This window comes from Cardiocondyla obscurior, linkage group LG16 (assembly GCF_019399895.1).
Source record: "Cardiocondyla obscurior isolate alpha-2009 linkage group LG16, Cobs3.1, whole genome shotgun sequence".
Lineage (NCBI taxonomy): Eukaryota > Metazoa > Arthropoda > Insecta > Hymenoptera > Formicidae > Cardiocondyla > Cardiocondyla obscurior.
The window spans coordinates 673,492-686,498 of NC_091879.1; the positions used below are offsets into that span (position 1 = coordinate 673,492).

At 49.7% G+C, this 13,007-nt stretch overlaps 1 long non-coding RNA gene across 1 annotated transcript in view; it reads right to left on the reverse strand.

The window, feature by feature from the left end:
- LOC139108848 (uncharacterized) overlaps positions 1-13,007 on the reverse strand; it is an 87,285-nt gene that overhangs the window by 11,091 nt on the left and 63,187 nt on the right. The gene's annotated exons all lie outside the window — the stretch shown is intronic.

The following is a 13,007-nucleotide window of genomic DNA, read 5'->3' on the forward strand; positions in this document are numbered from 1 at the left end:
GGGCATCGCGGTGGTCAGGTGCGTCGCGTGCCTCCCACCTCCGTCACGTAGCTAACTCGTGCTTTGTTTTGAGAAGGCTTAAGAGCGCTCGTTCCCACGCTTCCGCTTCGCGCGTTCTCCTCCCGTGCCTTGTGTCAAAATTCGTATTCGAGATACGGCGGACTCCCGATTATCTTCCCCCCACGCGGCGGTCGTCCGCATGAAATTTTGATCGCGGCCCGAAAGCTCGTTTCTCCCGGCGAATGCAATCACGCGCGGAGGCCGAGTCAACGGTATTTGCACCGATCAACGATTGAAATCGTCAACTTGGGCATTTTGCAAATTAATTAGAAATAATTGGAAGCGAAAGAAATATCTTACGATATCTATCTTCTCCCTGCAATCCATCTTTGCGATTACGAAATCCGGATTTGGTTAATTGAATCTATAAAATGATCGGAAACGGAGTCGCGATTTATCGCGTCGGGCAGCTCGAGCGCCACGTGAGATTTTGCGCGCGAGTACGCGTGCACGCCGCGCTCGTGCGACGCGCGGCACGCTCGCCCTCGTCGCGATGCAGCGCGGCCTGTACATACATACGGATTGGATATACTATTGTTTCAGCATTACAATAATCTTGACTACTCTTTTCTCGTCGCTGCGCCTTTCCGCCTCTCACTTATTCTCCTTCTCGCTCCTTTCGCCGGCTCTCACCGAGCGCACGAGTGTCGCTCCTCTTCTGGTTTCGCTCGCTCTTACGAGCTGACGCTGCACGCGCGATTACGAGGCTACGCATAGGCCGGACGGCTCCTTCGAATCGCGATGGACTTCCCACATACTTTCACGCCGCGCGCGTACGCTCGTGAGCCGCCGCCGCCTCCTTTTCCCGACCGACGAATATTGTCACGCAGCCTATTCCCATACACGAGGATAAATCGCGCGCGTGCACGAAGCGTGCGCCGGCGATTTCACCGCGATAAACGGGTGTAATAAAAATTCTTTTTTTCTATTCGGCGACTTCTTGAATTTTTTATGTAGCTTTATTTTGCCAACAGGCTCTTCTCTATCGGATTGAAACAATTTTCTGTCGATTCTGGCGAGTTTCTCTTTTTTTTAAATTATTTTTTACTTTATTTAAAAGAAAAAAAATTAAGTAAAAGCAGCATAGAAATTAATTAAATAACTAATTAACTCAATATGTAAAATTATAATTATTTAAAGCGATTTATTAGAGGCGTCAAGCTTAATCAAATTTTTCAGAACTCTAGGGCAGCGCAGAAAAAATGTGGAACGTCGCTGTAATTTGAAGCCTCTCCCCAGAACTGGGGGCACCGTGATATTAGAGCGTATCGGCACGCAGCGCGCGCGTGTACGCGTGCACACACGCCGTGGCGATGCCTAGAGGATTCCTACGGTTTTTCGTTCGGTTCCCACGGCCGGGGTGCGTCAGGTGGCTAGCGCGGGGTGCGCGCAACAACACCCCCCTTTCTTCACCCCACGAAATAGATGTAAACCCGCGGCTGAGAGAAATCCCCGAGGCCCTGCCCCGGCCACCATTTTCGGCCTGCACGTGTGTATTCGCCGTGGTATGCCACCCTGGGCCCTATTCGCCTCACCCTCCGCTATTCTTCGCCATTTGTGAACACGACGCCTCGTAGTTGACCTATGACGATTCACCGCAATTGACGGGGCGATCGATGAATCGCGGCATTGTCGCGTTTCGCACGAAAGGCATCTGAACCTTTTGGAGAAATCGCCTTTCTTCGTTTAATATTGTTCCTTAATTTTAATGATTTTTTTTTTTTAGCTTAAAATATAATAACGTATTTGTTAATCGAATAATTTTTTTTGACGGACAATCTTCGCAACGTTTATCCGCCTGACTCGAAATACAATTGCGGGGCGCAGCTGATGTTGTAATTAATATCGGACGAACTGGGCCAGTTGTCAGTAAAACCTCTGACGCATGTGTCACGCCGACTGATTGCGACCACACTTTTCTTAGGAGACATTTCGGCATTCGCAGACGCGTTTTTGCCAGACGCGATTTGGGCCGCGCGTATATATTCGCCGACGCGGGGGAGCCGTTCCCACGCGAGAGTTTCAGAAAATAACCGACGAAGAAATTCGTGGGGCCGGGTTTGCCCGCGTTGTTTTATTCTGCCGAATGTTTCGTCTTCGGCGGCTTCTCCTGACGTCACTGACCTAATTTCGTGCACGCCAACGGCACCTTCGTGCCCGTGAATCCTGTTAAAGCACAGCCGTCGACCGACGTTTGCGCGAACGCATCCCTTTATGCTCCATATGTTATGAGTTTTCGCGGAAATAATGAATATTAACCGCACGGCCGTTACTCACGCGGATCTTTTTCGCTTCTTCAACGTTTTTCGCGGAATCTGATATCTCCGTGGTCACGAATGAATCCGTTCGTTTCGGTAAGTGACAGGGAATCGCCGACGCGCCACCGCAGCTAGCTATCCGCTACATCGTCTCGGAACGATTCGACAGCGTTTCCGGCAAAGAGTGCGTAAGAGAACGTTACGGGCAACCGTTGTCGGCTGCGATTACATCGAACCCCGCTATGTCTCAAGAGGCTATGCCGTTGCCGCGGCAAAGAAAAGAAGGTAGATCGCCACGGGATTCTTCCCACGTCGCCGTCATCATCGTCACCGCCGCTGTCGTCGTCGTCGTCGTTGTCGTTGAAACGTGCTGAAAGCGTGCTGCTCGCGTGGCCGTTACACGAGGGCGACAAAGAAAAAGGATAAAAGCGAGCGACTAGGCCTCCGTAATGCGTCGCGCGAGGGTTCCGACGATCTTTCTCACGGGCCAGACGGAGGGAGGGCGTCAGGTGCACGCAGGACCTCCTTCAGGAAATACAACGGTTCCTTACAAGGATTCGCGACTTCTGCCTTCCCACGCTCCTTCAGTTGTAACGGCCAGATTCGAGTCCCTTCCTTCCCGCCGCCTATTCCGTCCTCCCCTGCACCCTCGTCCTTTTTTTTTCCTTTCTTTCTTTTTTTTTTTTTTTGCGCGCGCGCGTGACGAACAGCTTTGAATCCGTTCGGGGTGATCGAGACTCCGGGCGCACCGTAGTTGACCGCTTCGATAAATGTACGTCTGTATGGTAATAATTGTAGGGCGAAGAGGCACTTGGCTGTATTAAAGGCATTTCTTCACCGGACAAAAAGTCCCGGTCGCGAAAGGACGAAGTGCGTGACGAAGCTACCTTTCCTTCTCCTCGTGGCCGCTTATCGATCGCGGACCATTTGCGCTTAATTAGCGGGCTACGCTTTTATCCGGTTTGCGCGATGTTTTGCGGACATGCACGCGCGCGTCCGCAAGTAGGTACAAGCCGTGAATTTATGTCTGTGCGCGCGGGCAGGGGGAAAAAGGGGTGGAAAAAAAAAAAAAAAAAGCGAAAACCGAAGCGGGAACAAGCGCGCTGTGCCGCGAACGAAGAAACGAATAATTAAAAATTTCTCTCCGTCAGATCGAGAAAAAGTACGGTCGTTCGCCCGTGTCGATCATTCGCGTTCCTGGAACAAATCGCACGTCGATGAAATCGCAAAAACGCGGATCGATTCGGTCGAGGGAGCGCTCGGCGGTGTACGGGGCTCGTGGCACTTTATTTGCGTTCGACTCTCACCGCCAAAGCGAGACCGTTCCAGTCTGGCGGTCGCCGAGATCCCCGAGGAGGCCGGAGATATTCAGGATCTGGATCGCGTCCGTCTCTTGTGTGCCCCTCTCATTGTGATCCATGGGAAGAGTCCCGCGGAGGTAGACGCGCTACCCCGGCGACTTCGCTTCGATCATTCGATTCGGGAGCAAGAGTCACCGCGCGATCGGCCACGCGTTTGTCGGAAACGTAAAGTTACGAGATCGTGGGAGTCCATTGAATTTGAGATTTTTATAATGCGCTTTTAACTAATGAAATTTGTAGAGAACGATAAACTGATCAAGTTCCGGCGAGAGTCCAAAGGAACGTATCGCTCGACCCGAATAAGATTCTTATTAAAGAACGAAAGAAATTGCAAGGCTGCATGTAATTACTAAATACTTGAGATCTTAAAAGCTTTCGACGGTATATTCGCAGGGCGGTAAAATTCTTATATGAAATTGCACGATCAAACTATCGTATATCTCCCGCGAGAGTTTTCGTGCAATTTAAGGGGCGTAATTTTACAACACGCCATAATTGCTTAATAAGGCAAGCAGTTAAGTACGTCGTTCAATTGATTGCCGATCGTATATGGAAATTATATAGCGTTTATTGCCGAATTTTTAGCGATACGCCGTTTCGTTTATTTGCATAAGGTTCTTATGATCACCGCCTCCCAAAATCGTTGGTTCACTAAAATACATGAACGGTGCGCGATGCGCGAGTAAAATTCTACGTTTCGCGCGGAACGAACCGTGCATTATCCGAGTCTTTTCTCTCCCTCTCTCGTCTTTATCTCGAAAAGCAGGAAGCGCTGGCAGCCGTAATCTTCTACATTATGAAGATCGTGAGAGCCGATCCAAGGTGACGGACGAGCACCCGTAATCGAGAAAGAGATCTCGAGCGAGAGCACCGACAACCGCGGCGACCACGTGTCAGTCACGCCGCTCGCGCTCACGTGAGGCGGTGAAACAGGTTTCCCGGGGGCGATCCACGTGTGTGAAGCGGGTGGAATTTCTGAATTTCGTATCTCGTCCTCCATCTAGCCGCGAGGGGCAGCGCTTTTAATCGACGCCGCGTAATGAGTGCGGCGGGAGATCAGTCGCCTTTCGCAGATTAACCGCGCGAGAATTATAGCCCGGGACGAGATCCCGCAACGAGGATCGGCGAGAGCCGCGATTGCTAATTTCGAAAATTAATTAGCGAAATAATAGGTTGCCGGGGCCGATAACAATTTTCTGCACGTGTTAAGTGAGAGAGAGAAAGAGAGTCGGTCGCCTTTATGATATTAGTAATGACGCTTGATTACGCGTTCTCTCGTCAAGCCGGCCGACGGGATGGAAGAGCGGGAAATCGAAGCTGCACGTATTTATAACACCGGAAAAATCTTCGTCCACGCGTCGGCCACGCTTCAGGCGCGTCCTGGCACCAACATGATCATTAGCGGTCGCCGCGAATAGCCGGTTACACGCGAATCGACCCCGAACGACGTCGGGCCCTGCGGATCGTGCGCCTCGTGGGAACAGAACGGCCGTCCGCGCTGGAGCGTTTCAGGAAGCTCTTCGTGTTCCGCTCCCGCGGCCACCGAGAAAAAGAGAGCCGTGGTCTCTTCTCTAACGACGACGTTCCGTGCCGTCTCATCCCGGCGACTCCTCCTTACGCTCTGAATCACTTCGACGACGACGCCCACGCTCCAATCGGCATCCTCAACACCCGGGAAAATGGAGATTTGTCGAGTGCAAATAAGAGCAAGCTCCGTAATTATACTACACATATATGCTCGCGGGTTTATGATGCCGTTTCGTTAAAAGATCCGGATTTTTTGTACGATTTTAACAAGATGTAATAAATTTCTTTTCTATTTATGCATTGCATTTTATTTTATTTTATTATTTTTTTTTTTATCATCGTTATTTCGTCAAGTCTTAAAAGTTGCACCGTTCGAAACAAAGGGGTACGGGATGCTCTACATTGAATTATATTGAATAATGTGTAACACGGGAAATAAATAACGTACTGATTTCATCCTCGTTGTCCGTGCCGGCCTCGCGAATCATCAGTGACTAAATTACCATCCAAGTTGTAATGCCAATGGATGGCGATGCAATTAAGCGGGTTAGCGCGCCGAGCAGAAACCTCGAATGTACGTCCGCCCGTTCGTGTCGGCCGGCTGCAATTTGTAAAGACGAAACACGCCCACCGTGCTATTAAGCTCGATCGAGTTAAGGTGTATCGGCTTGCACGATCGGCTCCACGCGATAACGCTACTTTGTATCGTATGTAATATCGGCAGTCAATTATTTCAAGTCGCAAACCGATTACGGCTTAATGGAACGTGTGACAACTCCGAAACTTTCACCCGCGAAAGTCGTCTCTCGTTTTCAACGAAGGCCGGTGATTACGATCATAACGCTCTGATTTTGTCTTCGGATGTGCTCGATTTCATTCGAACAGCTGCGGACGCGGTGCGACCAATTTTTATATCGCCCTCATCGAGATGAGAGGTCCCGCTCGAAATCTTACATTTATTGCTCGTTACGCGTAATACTCGAGGGAAAATGATTTTACAAGAGATGTTAATATTTTTCACCGTACTGATGCATTACGCCGTGCACGCTCGGGCAAATAACCGCGACGTTCAGGTGACAAATAGCACAGGCGTCTCAGTTACGAGTATAATATAAGAAACGGCAGTTTACCCGTTGCGGCTGGAAGAATCGAGTGGTTAATCCCGCATGTGCGCGTCCGAAGGTTAATCTACGCAGCGCGTAATTTACGCGCTCCATTTCTTATCGCCGGGCACACCACGTGCGTGCCGAAGATTACGCCTGGAGCCGTTTCGCGGGCCGCGATCACCGCGAGGAGCAAGGAGGCGGTTCACGCGGCGTCGTTAACGTCGCTTCGCGCGAGATGCGAGGATTCGCGGTCCGGCCGCTTCGCTGAAGAGGCTCCTCTCGTCTCGAACACGTCCACGGGGCGCCTTTGTCGGGGCGCCCGGGGATTTCTGCTGGCAGCGATTCCCCGGCGCAGCGGGCGATCGCCACGCGATGTTTGTTTCAGTAATGTCCAGGAAATGCGCGCGATTAATGCCGGCCCGCAAAAATTACCGAAACGCTCAGCTCTTCCTCTCATTACGACGACCACGGCGCTTAGACCGGCTGGAATTATCGTTTATTATGCACGTCCGCGTGGAAGCCCGTTTATCATCGCTGTCCATTAATGGACATTTTTTTAATTCGAACGGCTTATGCAAAAAAAAAAATATACGCTGCGACGTTGACGCTCAACATTTTGTACGTTTTCTGCGGAACAGTTTTATGCTAAGAAGACAGCTGGTATTACATGTAATTACATTTACGTAACTGTATAATATTTAATATCGATTACGTAATAAAATCTTGCGGTCTTAAAGTTTTGTGACAGAATGTTGGCGATTCATCCGGGACAACGATCTGGAGGAGGCCGCGTAAACACGTCCCGCGAAAAATCCATTCATCGGCAGCTGTTTGATGGACCAGCGAATCGTGCGTTTGAAAACGACGCCGCACCAATTCCGCAATATCCGAATGATTCCATCGCCGGCCCGCCGCCGCCGTTGCGGAATCCCTTTTCTCCCTCTCTCTTTCTCTTTCTTGTCCGCCCTGCCGCCACCTGCTATCGGTTTCCCGTTGGCCGAGAAGCCGGAGCGAAATTCCCACGATCACGGGCACCTGCGCTCATTCAAACAGCGATTCCCGCGATAGTCGCTCATGAATATTAAGCCGGACAACAATGAGACGGGATTTAGCCGAGAGAGGACACAGCTTATATCCCGAGCTCCCTCGCCCCTCTCGCACCCTCCGTCGTCCACCCGCTACAACGGTCCCCTCCGTACCCCGCCCTAGGACACGCAGCGATGGCTCGTGCGTACACGAGCGCGCATTCATTCAGGAACGGCCGCGGCCATTGTGCCGCCAACTGTGTCCAGTGCACCTTTGATTCCCGATAATTTCGTATTCGTGAATGAAGGGTACGAGCCGGTGAATCGGCTGGCCCTCCCCAGGACACAACTCGCGCTGGGGAATAGCGACGAGAGAGGCAAGAAGGGGGAAAGGGGAGAAGGTTCCATTCACGAAAGAGAAATACCGACGTACGATTGCACGTGTTTTACGATACGTTTCGCATCGGCAAGCGCGCGGAGACACGCCGCGACGCGATCGCGGTCCTTGGGCCGGAAATTGAAATTTTGCGTGAGGGTATGCGACCCCCCGTTTCCGCGCAAAGCGACAGAGCACGCCGTTTCTCTCCCACGGAAGCAGCCCGCGGCGCCGTTTGTCGTGAGCCGCGGCGGCGAGTGTCAAAATTATGTATGAGTCTCGGTGGCGCGGCGACGAACCGAAAGGAAAGAGAACATCTTCCGTGTGTCCTTCTGACGCTCTGGTGCCTCGTCTTGCCAGATAATCGCCCCGGTCTCTCCCTTTCCGCGTCACTTTTCATCCACCTCAGATGCTTATCAATGCGTTTAAAACTATTTATTCATTCCCGTTGCGTGAGGAATTCTACGCGAATCAACATAATCGCGTGTTAAAAATACGAGGCGTTAGCCGTGGGAACAGAAACGTTATTGTCTCGTCTAATATCATTTATGTTAATGCCACTGTATTTTACGTTAACGCAAACATTGAATGGAGGTTAATAACTTTATCCATTTTTCATAATAACGATAACCAGCGTATGCAAACGAATTTTTTTTTTTGCGCCAATTTGCAAATCAGATACGGGGAGGGGAGGAGAAAAAAAGGAGACGCTTCGAAGACCGGCCTAAAGAGATGCGAGCAATTTCTCAACGTTTATCGACGTGAGGAAAAAAAAATTGTGTGTTTACGTTAGACCGTCCGATCCTTAATTAAGACAGAAAATTGATCGGTAAAGACAGTGCTCGTGCATTCCCTTATATCAATATTTTAGGCAGCCCGAGGCACCACGCACAGTCGTTACAACGTTAATTCGCTTTCTCTGCCGATATCTTTAATTATCGAGGGCTTCCCCAGGAAGCGCAGCTGTTTTTTTTTCTCTCTCTCTCTTTTTTTTTCAAAGTAGATTTCTTATCCAGTAATTTGCATTCAGATCACGTGCCAATTAAATCCATGAGCAGGCACGATACATTAAATTAAGATTCAAAATTTTATTTGTCCTTTTGCTATATAAATTTCGCTGGTTAACCATTAAACGTCTACATTTAAAGCCTTTATCAGTACTTTAATCTGCGAACAATATTTATTCCGACGTATCTGCGAAAACGAAAGGCAATTTGGGTGGCAAGATGCAAAAACTCGGATACCCTCCGAAAGGTGTATCCGCCGAAAATCGAATCCGATTGCCCGCTTGATTACCAACGAGTCAGAAGGCAACCGCTAATTAATTTCCTATCTCTATTTGGAAAAATTGTTAATACACCATCGTCGATTATTACATTATTACCAACAATAATTTTCTAAAATACGACTCGTTCGCGAATAACGGATGACTTATGCGCGAGCCGTCGAGGGTTCCTACACGATTTTCGCGCCCGTGACGTTTGAGAAAATTCGATGACCGCTTGCAGGGATTAGACGCGTGCTTGACGCGTCACGCACACGCGTGCACGCGAGTCACGGAGGTGCGCGCACGGTCCGGAAAACAGGAGGGAGAAGGTGCTGAAGAGCACGAGAGCGGGAAGAACCTCCGTGCAAAGAGAGAGAGATGAAAGAGACGGTGGCAAGGGGCACCGGAGAAGGAGAAGCAAGAGGAAGCGAGCAAAAGGGGGCCCCTTCGTCGGAGGCTACCGTGAGAACGAGGCGAGGCATCGCGTCCCACACGGGCCCTTCAGCCGGCACGGGGCCCGACAAAGACCGCAATAGCGCGGACCCCCGTGCGCAAGGGGCCTACCGCCCGGGGCCCGTGCTCGCGACAGAGACAACGACAGGCGCGAGCCTCACACGCGACTCGCACACGTCCGAGCCGCCCGAGCCGTGAACGCAAACCGCGTTTTTTTCATCCTCGGCGCTACCTCCCCCCCTCATCTTTCTCCTCATCTTCTACCGCCTTCTACTCCTCCACCGCCGCCTCCTCTTCTTGCTGCCGTTACCGCCGCCGCGCACTGCCACCAGTCTTCTTTTCGTGTTTCCGTCTTTTTTTTTTTTTTTTTTTTTTTTCTACGAGCTTCGGCCGCTACCGCGACGCGGGGCTTTACTTCGCGGTGACTTCGCGCTTTTTTCCTCGGTTTTTCACCGCGATACGTTCGCGGCTTTTTAACACGTCGCCGTTCTCGGGACGGCGATGCGCACGTAGGCATCGATACCTGCAACCTTACACCGAGAAACACGAGGGAGCCGAGATGCTTCAAGATTTTCGTAACCTAACGCTAAGTTCGTTTATTATGGAGCAGTAGCACGTGGGACGGAGCCTCGAAGAGAGAAAGAAATATATGACAATTGTTTAAATATAGACATTTTAAAAAACAATTCTTGAAAATTAGTATTTAAAACTATTAGAATTTAATCTGACCAAAAATTTCATAATTATTAAATTATAAAAAAAATTATTAAAAAAAAAAATATATATATATATAAGAAATGCCCAAATAATATATACGCGATTTTGTTGACCGGCTTTCACGATTTTGCCCAGCTGAAGATTCACTTCTTGACCATTGCAGACGTGTCCGCGTGCTTCCTCGAGCGTTCCCACTTGTTGCACACTTTCTCCAAATGCCTCGTCCTTTTCCTTCGCTCTTTTCGCCGCGCGGACGCTTTATCGGGCACCTCAATTTCTGACTGCGGGCCCGTGCGAGAAAAGGGTGCCGACGCCGTGGTTCGTGCCGCGAAGTATCATGCGGGGTCTTGGCCTCACCAATCAACCGCAATAAACTTAAAAAAAAGGGGGGCAAACCGAGCTACCTCTTTTTACGTGCACGCGAAGGAGGCTGCGGCGGCGCGGCCGCGGATCGCCGATCGTAAACGGGCGAGAGGGCGCACCACAATTTTGCACCACGTGCGTGGGAAATGAACGTGCTGAGAAACGCGCGGCGGAGGCACCAGGGAAGCTGATTTCGCCGGGCGGCGGAGTAATCACTCGTAATTTCGTAAGGATGGGAGTATCTTGGGAAAGAAATTTGTATCTGCCCGATTTTTAAAAGCAATAATTATTGCGTGCAGGCGAAGGCTTTGATCCTTTCCTTTGGGCTTTGAAAATGCTCGTAGCCAGACGAGTGCTCAGGTTTACGCAGGATTTACCTTCCCTATACAAAGTACGCTGAATTCTCTGAATTTCCCTTTTCTTTTTTTTTTTTTTTTTTCCTAAACTATTTAATTTATTTCAATACGAAAAAAGAAGTTTGGCTCAGTGAGAACGCAGTCGGTCTTTCGCGGAGTCTATAATACGCGACATAATTTCAGATTAGCGTAACCTTAGCGAATTCTTTTTATCCGCAAATTATTTGACTTGGTGCGCATTTAATTGTGTGAACAGATTTGTTTTAGAAACGCAATCGTGTGTTTTGGAACTCGCATAACATTTAACTATGGATATACCTTGGTTTAGATAGCCTTCGTATAACGATCGGTCTCGGAGAAGTTATTAATCCATCGGATGATAGCGTGTATTCTTCAAGGAAGCTCATCGGTATTCGTTGCGGAAGTTTTTATTTATTCTTCCTCATCGATCATCGCGCCTTGTGTTCGCCGCACGAGTCTCACAGTTCTCGTGTTCCTGTCGGTCTTACCGTAGCGGGTGGAGGGAAAGGGGAGGAAAGAGCGAGCTGTTCACCGCTCGAAATACCAGGAAGGAAAACAATAATTAGTTGATGTCACTCGACGGTGAAACCGCTCGTGCAGTATCGTTCGCGTCGTTATCAGGCCGCTTGTTATCGCTTGTGCCGTATCGCGACCCGCTACGCGAAGCGTGCGAATGTTTACGACTCGTGTCGGATTTTAATACGTCGGTTGGCGTCAATGAAAGCTCGCCGAAGAATCGGGCACGTCTGCACGTCTCATGAATGACAGCACCGGATACAATCCGTACACACAAGCCGTCGCTGTGCAAAAAAAAACTGGCAGAATCTACGGTAGTGCGTCTTAGAACACAATGGCAATAAATTTTATGAAATTAAAAACCGATCTGTAAATTAAATTCGCGCGTTTTTACTCATTAATTTATCGCGAATTACCGGGAGAGAGAGAGGAGGAAAAAGAAAAAGAATTCTAACCCGACCGGCGTCTTTATACTCTCGAATTTTAATAGAACACATGGCTTTGAAGATGTCGACGCACGCACCTCGATGCGTGAAGTGCCAGTCTATAACAGAAGGACTCTTCTAGCGCCGTCATGAGACTAATCACCCGACAACGCGGCTCGGAAATCACGACGGTCATCTCCATAAAAATTCCTCGTTGACATGAACGACGAGGCAAGCACCAGAACGCCAAGTGCAAATGCAGCCGCGGCGTGCCTGCAGTTGCCCCTCAGCATCTGGCAGCCCCAATACACAGAGATAATCTTAATGAGTTTCGGCTTATCATCTCGAGTGAGGCAGCCGAAATCCTGCGAACGTGACGCGCCTCTCGAGCCCTCCTCCCCCTTGACAATGCCGTCTTTTCAGCGCGGTCACGAAATGGAGAACGTCACGCGGCATAAAACGCGATCGACGCTCATCGATGAGATATCGTTCCTAATTGCTGATTGCCGAGTGTCGCGAGTACGGCCAAGTATAATGGCACAAGCGACGCTTTTAAATCATTTATCTTACGTGACCGAAGCGAAAGAGAACTCGCGGAATCGCACGTGTGGATTATTAAATGCGCCGTCGCGATCTTTACCGTGTTATCTTCGCCGTGCGTCCCCGCGCTTTCATAATTTTTTTTTTCTTTTTTTTTTTATCAGCGAGACGGAGAAAGAATGTCAGGTCTCCGTTTGGAAACATTCTAGTTTGCCGTCGTAGGCCTTCCGTATCTAACCGAGGGAGAAAAACATTCGCGAACGTAACACGATCGCGTTCTGCAGAAGCGCCAAACGTGCCGTGGCGGTTTCCGCCTCATTATCGACGGATATGTGGTAATGGCATTCTGATTGAACGTTGCTTGCTTTCACTGAACGCAATGGCTCGTGTTACGACGGGCACGCATTGCAAACTCGGCGCGATCGCTATATTTTGCAAACAAATTCAATGCGAGCGTGCGCCCGTATGTAAAATTGGTAATACAATCCCGTTCGCCACGCAGGGCATTAATTATCGTGAGTCCGTGGGTTCAAATAGTGGCCACTGCCTGACTTCTGTCGCGGTGTAACTGACGGTCAATCAAAGCCAAGAATCAAAAGTCCCCGCTTCTCGCCGTCGATAATTATGAAAATTAAG